Source organism: Gossypium arboreum, chromosome 3 (genome assembly GCF_025698485.1).
Source record: "Gossypium arboreum isolate Shixiya-1 chromosome 3, ASM2569848v2, whole genome shotgun sequence".
NCBI lineage: Eukaryota > Viridiplantae > Streptophyta > Magnoliopsida > Malvales > Malvaceae > Gossypium > Gossypium arboreum.
Window position 1 is genome coordinate 97,984,366 of NC_069072.1, and position 11,120 is coordinate 97,995,485.

General features: G+C 36.7%; 1 non-coding gene across 1 annotated transcript; it reads left to right on the forward strand.

Moving 5' to 3' along the window:
- Positions 1–7,188: 7,188 nt before the first annotated feature.
- LOC128291120 (small nucleolar RNA R71) lies at positions 7,189–7,295 on the forward strand. The gene has a single exon (XR_008280896.1). It is a non-coding gene; the product is annotated as a small nucleolar RNA R71 (small nucleolar RNA).
- The last annotated feature ends 3,825 nt before the right edge of the window (positions 7,296–11,120 follow it).

The following is an 11,120-nucleotide window of genomic DNA, read 5'->3' on the forward strand; positions in this document are numbered from 1 at the left end:
AGAGACTGAATGAGATATCAAATTAAATCTTAATGATTCTATATTCATATAAAAGAAACATAGAAAGCAAAGGAGTTCTATATTTTTAGATATTTATGTTTTCGTGAGACTGATTCAGAATAATTACGTGATCCCCTGTTCTGACTTTGGAAAATCACAAAAATTTGGAGAAAAATAATTATAGGCTAAAAGTTATATTTTTAAAATCCATAATGAGTCTATTTTCAAGATAAATCAACAATAACATTATCCAAGTTCTGTACTGTGAGATAATTATTTTTTAGTGAAGAGAGGTCAGAACTGTCAGAAAGTGAAACAGGGGAAATTTTAATAAATAAACTGTACTAATTGGATAAACCAAAAATTATGAAAACTTTATGGTGGAAAGATATGTGAGTCTAGTTTCAGGGGAAATTTACATATCTTAATTTGGAGCTCTATAGCTCGAATTATAAATAATTAAGTGACTATGACTCGTGTGGACAGTTTGATGTGAACATTTATTAGTAAATTGTGAAACCGTACTTACAAGAATGCTATATACATTAACGATGTGGAATGGAGAGGAGGAGGAGGACAATAAATATATGTGGAATACATGGAAACTATGGTATATGAAATATTGATATAATGAAATAAATGATATGTGTTTATAAGAAAACAAAAAGAGAATGTTATGTATCATGACATGTATATATATATATGACTAGTCTCAATGTAATGCTTGTTGGGTATGGAATTGAATTGAAATGGTTCAGGCAAACATGTTATTCTGCGCATCTGAATCATGGTATTTTATAAAGATATGATCTAGCTTTAAATATGAATGCTTGATGATTAAGCTGAAGATATTTGGTAAGATGATAATCTTGGTATAAATGTATAAGTGTTACTATAATAAACAAGGTAAAATGAGTATGAGAGACACATGTATGATGACATACAAATGCTATGTTTGTGGTTTAATTGAGGATGTTTTTATCATTAAATGAATACCATGTTATATGCTTTTGATTTTGTATAAGTGTGTAAGAGATCAAGGTTGACCAAAGCTTGGAAAATAGCCTAGGTATATTCCACATAGGAAAAGACACGACCATGTGTCTCAGCCGTGTATGGAACACGACTTTGGGACACGGGCGTGTGGAGCCTTAAAGCATGAAATTTCCAAGATTTTTGTAAGTTCTCGGTTTAGTCCCAAACCCTTTCTAAAGTATGTTTTGGGCTCCGTAGACTCAAATAAGGGACTATGTGTAAGAGAATGAACGCTTTGAAATATGAATAAAATTTTATGGCTCGTATTTTAGTTTAATGTTTGTATGTTTGTCTGGTAACGCCTTGTACCTTAGCCCGGCCTCGGATACGGGTAAGGGGTGTTACAGCACAAGTGCTCGAGGGCTGCTGGAGTGCGCGGGTGGATGGGCACTAGAGCAGGAAGCAGCGCGCAAGCTGAGCTAGGAGCTAGCAGCAGTGTGCGAGCAACATGCGGGACCTTCAGCAAGTAGGCCTATGTTGAAGCTAGACGTACATAGGTGAGGCGCCTAGATGCAGCTGCTGGGGCTTGGACGTGCAGTGTGCAATGGAGCTGGGGCTGCTGGCCGAGCAATGTGCGACTAGTAGCTTGCGGTACTTGGTGTTTTGGGGGTTTGAGTGATGGATGAATGGGAAGATGGGTGGAATTTATAGAGGAAGGAATATGAATTAGAGTAGAATTCTTAGAACAATTTAATCAATAAAAAATTCTAAGTTCTAATCCTATACAAAGATAACAACAATTAATAATTAAATATATGCATATTAAATTATTACTGCTATTAATTTATTTAAACAAAAATAAGATATGATTAAAACTAATCCTAATTCTATGCTAAATTGATAAAAATTAATATATAAATTATAATAGATATAATTATATATTAAAGATTATCATCTTATTATTATTTGAAAAAACTTATCAAATAAAATATGATTAAATTAACACTAATCCTAACTCTATATAAAGTTGATAATAATTAATATATATTATAATGGTTATAATTATACATTTATTCTAGAAGCCTTTTGAAAATATTTACAAAAGAGCAACAAAATTTTAAAAATAGTTCAATTAAGTCATAGCTTCTGAAAATTTGAAATTGAGTTGCAATTTAAAACTTGGATCAAATTTGACCCTTTTATTTGAAAAACCAAAAATTTAATTTTATTTAGGGAATAATTTCTCAGAAAATTATGTTAAAATCAATCCCCAGGAAAGATTGGAGGGGTCACAAGCGGTCCCGCTTAAGTTCCAATCTCCTAGAAAGAATTTATTTAAACATACTAATTCCAAAAATATACCCTAAATCATTTATTAAAAAGGAAAAATAAAAAAATTTAAACATCTGATAAAATAAACAAAATTTGATTCCGTTCAGTCTTATCTCCCCAGTAATGTTTCAGACGCTGAGCATTAACTTAAAAATTACCTCCCTTACCTTTGAGTTCAACAACTCTGTATGGATAGACACGATGAATCGTAAATGGATCAGAACAATGTGATTTTAGTTTACCTGGAAAGAACCTTAATCTAGAATTAAATAACAAAACTTGTTGACCTGCTTCAAATTCTCGAACTCGAATGTGCTTGTCATGCCATTTCTTAAGTCTTTCATTAAGTAATTTGGCATTTTCATACGAGAACATTCGAAATTCCTCTAGCTCATTGAGTTGGAGCATCCGTTTCTCTTTAGCAAGCTTAAGATCCAAGTTAAGTTGTCGAAGGGCACAGTAAGCTTTGTGCTCTAACTCCAAAGGCAGAATACAGGCTTTCCCAAAGACCAACCTATAGGGTGACATCCCTAAAGGTGTCTTGTATGTTGTTCTGTAAGCCCATAAAGCATCATCTAGTCTTTTGGACCAATCTCTTCGGTTCGGGCGAACTACCCTCTCAAGTATGCCTTTGTTCTCCTTGTTCACCAATTCAGCTTGCCCATTCGTCTGCGGATGGTAAGCTGAAGTGACCTTGTGTTTCACTCCATATTTATCTAATAACCATTTGAACCACTTGTTCACAAAATGGGACCCTTCATCGCTGATAATAACTCTTGGGGTTCCAAACCTTGTGAGCATGTGTTTATACAAAAACTTCATCACAACCTTAGCATCATTTGTCGGATAAGCTTCAGCATCGACCCACTTAGACAAATAGTCTACTGCTACCAATATATACTTGTGACCAAAGGACAGATGGAAAGGACCAAGAAAATCAATACTCTAAACATCTAACAATTCTACTTTAATGATGTTTGTTCGAGGCATTTCATTTCTGATGGTGACATTTCTGACCCTTTGACATTGATCACAACTCTTTACGTAAGCATATGTGTCCTTGAATAGTGTTGGCCAAAAGAATCCGGCTTGCAATACTTTGGCTACAGTATGAGTACCTCCGAAGTGTCCCTCACTCAGAGCTGAGTGACAATGGTATAAAATATTTTGTACTTCTTCTTCTGCCATGCATCTCCTAATCATTTGATCTGTGCACTTTTTAAACAAATATGGCTCTTCTTAGAAATAGTACTTTACATCATGAAGAAACTTTTTTCTTTGATGATACGTCTTATCAATCGGCATCAAACCACAAGCTAAAAAGTTAGCAATATCAGCAAACCAAGGGGTATTATGGACATGATTTACCTTCAATATGTGTTCATCTGGAAACCTCTCTCGAATTGGTATAAGAGGAGAGTTCCCTTCTTGTGGCTCCAATTTGGACAAGTGATCTTCTACTTGATTTTCTACTCCTTTTCGATTTTGAATTTCTAGATAGAACTCTTGAAGTGGAGGTACCCATCGGATCAACCTCAGCTTAGCATTTTTCTTGAAAAGTAAGTACTTAATTGTCGAGTGGTCCGTATAGACAGTCACTTTGGTACCTACAAGATAAGATAGAAACTTGTCAAAAGTAAACACAATAGCAAGTAACTCTTTTTCTATTACCGTATAATTTAGTTGAGCTCCTATCAGAGTTCAACTTGCGTAGTAGATGGGATGAAAATTTTTTTCCTTAGCTGACCCAAGACAGCTCCTATCGCAAAGTCACTTGTGTCACACATCAATTCAAATGGCAAATCCCAGTCTGGTGTGATGATTATGGGTGCCGTAACTAACCGACTCTTCAAATATTTGGAAGCCTTTAAACATTCTTCATCAAATTTTAATGTCGCGTCCTTCTCCAATAACTTGCATAAGGGTTTAGCAGTTTTGGAGAAGTCTTTGATAAATCTTCGATAGAAACCGGCATGGCCCAAAAAGCTCCTAACACCCTTTACAAATGTTGGAGGTGGGAGTTTCTCAATAAGATCTATCTTTGCTTTATCTACCTCGATTCCATGTCTCATTATTCGATGCCCTAGAGCAATCCCTTCTCGTACCATGAAATGGCACTTTTCCTAGTTGAGTACCAGGTTTGTTTCTTCGCATTGTCTTAGTACCTTTGCTAGATTGGCTAAGCAATCATCATAAGTATCTCCAAATACTGAAAAATCATCCATAAAAACTTCCAAATACTTCTCAACCATGTTAGTAAAATTAAACATCATACATCTTTGAAATGTAGCAGGTGCATTACATAAACCAAAAGGCATGTGTCTAAATGCAAATGTACCGTACGTACAGGTAAGTGTTTTCTTGTGTTGATTTTCTAGTGCTACTGTAATCTAATTATACCCCGAGTAACCATCGAGAAATTAGTAATTGTCTTGCCTCATGAGTCTATCTAGCATCTGGTCCAAGAATGGTAAAGGAAAGTGATCTTTCCTAGTCGCCTTGTTTAACTTACGGTAATAGATACAAATTCTCCATCCCGTAACCGTTCTAGTTGGTATCAACTCGTTATTCTCATTTTCAATGACCATGATACCTCATTTCTTTGGCACGCACTAGATTGGACTTACCCATGAATTGTCTGAGATGGGGTATATTATACCCGCATCTAACCACTTGATGATTTCTTTCTTAACTATGTCCTTCATGAAGGGTTCAGTCTTCGTTGTCCATCAATCATCCTTTTTTCGCCATCTTTCAGGATAATCTTGTGCATACATACAGATGGACTAATTCCACGAATATTGGCTATTGTCCATCCGATAGCCTTCTTGAATTGTTTCAACACCAGGATGAGTTTCTCTTCTTGCTCAGTAGTTAATTCTATTGAAACAATCATAGGGAAAAGTAGAAGCGCTACCTAAATAAACATATTTCAAATGTGAAGGTAGTACCTTAAGTTCTAATTTAGGTGGCTCCTCGATTGACGCTTTTGGTTGGGCATAATCCCTTTTCTCTAATTCCAAAGATTCAAAATGGGATTGCAGATTAAATCCCTTTTGATTGGCTTCTAACAACGCTAAGTATTCATCCTCCTCTTTATCATTAGGAGGATCTGCTGTGAAAATTTGTTCCAACGGATCCTCAACGTAGTTGAGCTCCTTCTTCACTATTAAATCCTCTAAATCGGATACTGTAGAACAATTATCAATTGCGTCAAGAAATCGCATAGATTTAAAAACATTAAATGTTACCTGATCATCCTAAACACGCATAGTAAGCTCGCCCTTCTGCACAACAATAAGGGTCTTTTTGGTTGCTAAGAATGGTCTTCCTAAGATAATTGGCACTTCTTTGTGTACTTCAAAGTCTAGAATAACAAAATCAATAGGAAAGGTAAATTTATCTACACGTACCAATATATCCTCAATTTTTTCTTCTGGATGTGCTAAGGATCAATCTGCTAATTGAAGTGTAACCGTGGTTGGTCTAACTTCACCTATCCCCAACTTCCTAAATAGTGACATAGGCATCAAGTTAATACTTACACCTAAGTCACATAATGCCTTACCACAATATGTTGCTCCAATGTTGCAAGGTATGGTAAAACATCCTAGATCCTTTAACTTTAGGGGGTAGTTTATTTTGAATATATGCACTGCATTGTTTTGTCAGAGCTATCGTCTCAAATTCTCAAAGTCTTCTTTTTTTGGACAGGATATACTTCATGAATTTGACGTAGTTCAGCATTTGCTCAAGTGCTTCAACCAACGGGATGTTGATATGAAGTTGCTTGAGTATGTCTAGGGATTTCTTGAATTGATTTTCCTGCTACTACTTAGGAAGTCTTTGATGGTAGGGTGGTAGTGGTTTATTTACTGAAACTGGTTGATTCATCTTCTGTGGCAATTCTGTATCTAACAAAGTTGTTAGTTGATCAAAATTAGCTGGTTCTGAAATTACCCTGTCGGGTTTTGCAGATTCTGGTTATTGTGAAACTGGAATTTCGACACTCGGTTGAACTTCCTCTGAATCTTAAGTGTCAGCTTGCTCCTTTTTAGCTTCAATGGTATTGGGCTCTACTGTCTTTCCACTCCTCAATGTCAACGTTTTGCAATGTTCCTTCCCTGGATTCCTCGGATTCTCCATATCACTAGGTAAAACACCTTGTTGTCGAATTCTGAGTTGAGTTGTAAGTTGGCCCATTTGGATTTCCAGGTTTTTCAATATAGCTGCTTGACTTTGGATTAAGGCATCATTCTTGGCCATTTATGCCTTGAACAAATTTTCTAAGCCATTTGATGGTTCAGCCTGGTTGGTTTCTGAACTTTTTGGGGGAAACTAGGCAGTTGGGTTGGTCTAGGTTGGGCGCATGTGTTACTGGTTCCAGCCTCTTGGTTACTCCAAGAAAAGTTTGGGTGGTTTCGCCATGATGGGTTATAGAAATTGGATTGCAGTCCTTCACTTCCTCGATTTTGGTTCTGGTTACCTATGTAGCACATGGATTTTGGGTTTGATGGACATTCTTCGAGCAAATGTCCTTCCCCACAATAGACACAGGCTATATTTTCAAATTGGGTTGGTGGCTATGCTGCAAAACTATTAGACCCATTAGTAGTAAGAGTTTTAAGCATTGAGGATATTGATGATACATGATATGTGAGTGAAGTAAGAGCATCTACTTCATGTATTCCAGCAACTCGTTTTCCTGATGCTGCTCGATTGGTTGGCCATTAGTAGTTGTTGCTAGCATTCCTCTCAATAATTTCATAAGCCTCATTATAAGACTTAGAAAGGATAACACCATTAGCAGAAGTGTCCACTACCATCCTCGTGTGAGCATTGAGACCATTATAAAATGTCTCAAGTTGGACGCAATGTGGGATTCCGTGATGAGGGCACTTTTATAGTAACTCTTTGTACCTTTCCCATGCCTTATACAAGGACTCATTATCCATTTGTTGGAAGGTAGTGATCTCGTTCCTCAACTTAGCATTCTTGCTAGATGGGAAATACTTCATAAATAATCTTTCTGCTAACTCTTGTCATGTGGAAATTAAATTCAGTGGCAATAAGTTCAACCAGGCTCGAGCTTTGTCCCTTACCGAATATGGGAATAGTTTCAATCGTAATGCATCTTCAGGTACTCCAGCAACTTAAAAGAATTGCTCACCTCCATAAATAACCTTAAGTGTAGGTGAGGATCTTCGGTAGGCATTCCACTAAATTAGGCCAATGTCTGAAGCATCTGGAACATGACTGGCTTCAGCTTGAACTGTTGTTCCTCAATTTTGGGTCTCTTAATACCCAGATTAAGATCATTAGATACTGGCACGACATACTGTCTTAAAGCTCTATCCCTATCATCAGCAATAAGGATAGGATTTTGAGTAGGGTTTGCTCCATTCCCTTGGATTTGATTTTCAAAGTTCATCTCTTCAGTCCTTCTCTGATTTGCTTGTCTTCTTCGCTGTCGAAAATTTCGTTCAATCTCAGGGTCTAGAGGGAGTAGGTCGATGATTTGGTCAGTACTCATAAACACCTGAAATAATCACAGAAAAATTAATTAAGTTAAAAATTAAACAGAAAAATAAACCAAAATGCAAAACTAACAAATTCACAAATAATGACTTTTTAAAACAGTCCCCGGCAACGGCGCCAAAAACTTGGAACGACGAAAATGTGCAAGTGTAGACAATCGCAACAAGTAATAAAGTGAGAAGTAAGTGTCCAGTTATCTTACCCACAGGAACTGTGAAAAGAATTATTTGTGATTGCTACTTAAAACACTTTGGTGAAGAAAAATATTTTGTTTGAAGGGGTAATTAAAAACTAAGATTTTAAACTAAGTAAACTAAAGAAATAAATCTCAAATGCACTATTTCAAAATATGATTTAATCAAGATGATATAATTGTGTTGGTTTAATTATATTTCTTTAACTTAGAATTATTAAACTCATGTTTATGCTGTTACGAATAAATTCACAGAAACTCGGTAATTTGCTAACTTATGGACACACTCACCTACACAAATCCATTCATCTCTTGACATATCCCTATGTTAATTCAAGTGATTAAACAGATTTAAATAAGCGAACATATTATTGCACATACATACTCATTAAATTGAACTAATCTCTTGCATATCCCTATGTCAATTCAAACGATTAAATAAATCTAGTAAGCACATAAAAGACTAAGTGAGGTAACAAGGTATCCTTACCTTGAAACAATTTAAACACAATAATCTTGCAAGTTATCCAAGGCAAGTGTATCGCTAGATACATTGCTAATTTAACATTTAGCTACCTTAGAAGAATAAACATGCACTGATTAAGTATTGTGTCAATTAATTACAATTTCAATCCATTTAAATAATTAATTCGTTAGCTACCTCACAATTTTAATGCAAGAATAACTTAGGCATGCTCTTACTTAATCAAGTATTTTACTAAGGCCTATAACAACATAAACACAATTTTAATAATTTAAGCAAATGAAATGCAATCTAACCAAAAAAAATTAAATTCAAGCTAAGCTGATTAAATTAACCATTCCAACAACATAAATATTCATAGATATGTTCATCATAACAACAACAAAAATTAAAGCGATAGGGAACAAGAATCAAATTTGGTGTTTCTCCCTAGCTTGACTAGTTTGCTCCGGCTTCGTTCTCTATTGTCCTTGCCGATCAAGGCTGCTATGAACACTTCAATTTTGCTCCAAAATGGCTGATGAATACCCTTTTTCCAAGAGGAGAAATCGATAAGAGAGTAAGGGCTTGGAATGGGAAAATGAGAGGAGAAAGTGAGAGAGGAGAGAAGAGATATGAATGAATAAGGGATGCTTTGAATGATCAGCCAAGGGGGGTTTTTATAGCTGAATGTGGAAACTAAAATTTGCTAAAAATAGTAGCCAAAAAGACACACCTTGGCCAACCATCCATGTGGCAAAGTTGATAGCTTCAACTTTGTTAAATTTGGCTTGGGGAAAATCTTCAAAACCATCAATTATGGAGGGACTGGTTTGCAATTTGAACAAGTCTTCAAGAGCTTCTTTGTAGCTTAAATAATCAGCTAATGAGTTGAATTGGGTTAGCACTTGGACAGTTTTGGGTTGTTCTATAACAACCAAAAAGTTAAGTGTTTATTTTTCTATGATGTGTTGCACAGATGAGTGTTTGCCTTAGTGGTTGAGTGTCTTGAGGAGTGTTGGAGAGGTCCTGAGTTCAAGCCTTGGCTTGTAAAAAAAATTGTCTTTCCTTGAATAAAACCCTATCTCATGACAGTAGGGTTCTTAAATAAATGTGGGTAGGTTGTGTCAAATAAAGGTTTTTGGTTTAGGGGATTATTGCATGCAGTTTCTGATAGGAGACCTAGGTTCAAATCTTGTGGCACTCAAAGGGTTTTCATTTTGCTGTTTTACCGTGTTAGTGATTGTATGGCAGTAGGACTCTGGAGTTGGTAGGTGGTTGGATTGTTTGTGAGGGAGTGGAATGTATAGCCGAATCTCAGGAGGAGATTGTGGAAGGTTTTGAGGAGACGATTAGGGGGAGTTGAGGTGAGAGAGGGAAGAGTGCTGAATTTGAACTCTAGGCACTCAAGGGGAATCAGTTTGTGTAGGGGTGAAATCGACTTGGGGTAAGTTTTGAGGCTATGCACTTTTGGTTTTGTTCCTCTCTATTCTTTTCGCTTCTCATTACTTTTCTTTGCGTCTCGGGTTATTGAGGTTTTATCTACATATTTCTTAGCCGATTCCTGCTTGGGGTTCTCTAAGACATTATCTTTTACTTGTTCCAGTTTTTGTCCATCTACCACTACTTTCTCACAACCCCTTTCCTTTATTGTTCTTGTAGCCGAATACTTCTCTTTTTCTCTGTAACCCATTCGATTTTGGTTGCCGAACCTCTCCTTTCTCTTTTCCCTAATCGATTTAGTAGTGATCAACTGCTCTTCTCCCTATCTGTGCTGATTCTATTCTACTTGCTGTCAATTTAGGTAGAGGGTAGTGGTGCTTTTGTCGCTTGTACCAAGAGGGCGCTTTCAGATTTTCTTTTGGGTGTTGACCGACTGCTCTTCCCTTTGAAGTGGTTCTACATTTTTGGAGATTTGAGTGAGCAATATTATTCAGCAGCTTAAGTGGTTTAAGCCAGTAGTGTTGTTTCAAGGCAGGATTGTGGCTTGGAGGCTTATAACATTTTCCACTCAGTGTCGCAAACAGGTGTAATCACACTGTATTGTTGTTAATCGGCAAAAGCCAGAAAACAAGTTCATATGGACTACACGAGTGTCCGTTCACTCGTATGGTGAATCAATTGAATAAACACACGCATTTGACAATAGAGGCCTCTATGAGCGATATCATGGGTTTAAGCTGTTTTGGGCCGCGTTGGGCTGAAATGGGCCATGTGGCCCACTAGGTCGTGGGCCCCGCATGGGCAAACTGTACAGAAGTGTGGAGATTATAGGGTCAGCTGTGTTGTTTACACGGCCAAGGCCATTATTAGGCTTTTGGGCCATACGAGCGTGTGGGCCCACATGGGCCGTATTAGGGGCTTAGTCCCATTTTCACTGTTTAACTATTAAGGTTGCACGGGTTGCCCGAGATGACTGTAGACCTTCTGTCAGGTCGATAAATATACCTAGACCCTAATCTATGAAATGACTGTTATACCCCTATGAGGTAAATGATGGATATACCCCTATAGGTTGTATGATTATTGAGCATGTCATCTTTATTGTATGAACATTTATATTATGTTGCATTGCCTGGGGTGGGATATATGATATTGGAGGAAGTGTACTGAAAGGCT